A 1,236-nucleotide genomic window follows, 5' to 3' on the forward strand; every position below is an offset into this window, starting at 1 on the left:
CTCAGACATCGTCGAGGACAGGGAAACTACGTCATTTTGCTGTTGACGCAGACGTCTATATTTGGCACCTATGGCAAACTTGCCCAATTCGTGGGTGTGCCTACTGGTCTCTTTGACCAAAATCAGTTCCCTTTTTACTCTGACTGGAATAATCAAAGCTGCTGCACATATTTAAATAAAATATACTCTTTTTCTCAACTAGTGTACAGAGGCAGCAAATCCATTGACACAGAAGTATGCCGTGTGCTTGTGTGGAGGCTGAGTGAGTGCTGGAGATCGGGAGGGCTCAATTCTCACCTCTTTATGACATGTCAATCGGTCCCCAAGCTTATCGCGTACGCTGTCAAATTTAAGGCTTATCTGTAAGGGATATTAGCCTTGCAGATAAGGTGAGCAAGAGCACGAGATTAGCTACCTCATAGAATGTTGGAGCAATGGGCACGAAGTAAGCCAGCTTTTGGAGCATAGTAGTAAAAACTCGCCAACTCTTACAAATTCCGGGTCAGAAGTGGTGAGAGCGTTGCCTCTCCTTAAAATGCTCCTACTTTTCTCTACTCTACGGATACCAGAGTATATATGACGATGAGCGAAACACCCGGAATACCAGACACCTACTACATATCACGCCCAACTTGGCCACAGGAAGAAATTGCATCATCTGGAATTGAATTAACATTGACACAATTGTCAAATGACCTGGAGGTGTTTTAATGGAAAATATTGCCATATAGTACATTACGATATTCAATCGCAACCTGTACGCAGTATTCTCCAATGCAAGAGAGGTAAACTGGGCGTGTATTTCAAACAAATAGTCAAAGCCAACGAATTTTCCGTGTTCCTATGGGAAGTTTTAAGCACACATTTAGATCTCCTTCATGAGTCGGAAGATGAACTTCCCCCCCATTAACACTACACTTCCATCTGTGGGCAATTCATCCCCTACAACTAACAGGTGTAAGGTATTTTTGGAAAGCGTGTTGACCCACCATATACGTCACCACCTTGAGGAGCTCAGGTAGTTTCTGGCAGTTTCCTCCATCATTTGATGAATCCAAAAAATAAGCAAAAATGTGGAAGGGCACACTAACGAATACCGCATCAATAGCCTCAAGCCTGTCTGGCAATTCAGGATTATCCCAGTGAAGATAAAGGGAAGTCGTACATCAGCGTGTCAGAGGAATTTGCAGGTTTCTCAGTCTCGAACATTTAGAGTTGGTCATTTCACTGACCTCC

The sequence above is a fragment of the Echinococcus granulosus genome (genome assembly GCF_000524195.1).
Source record: "Echinococcus granulosus chromosome Unknown EG_S00120, whole genome shotgun sequence".
NCBI lineage: Eukaryota > Metazoa > Platyhelminthes > Cestoda > Cyclophyllidea > Taeniidae > Echinococcus > Echinococcus granulosus.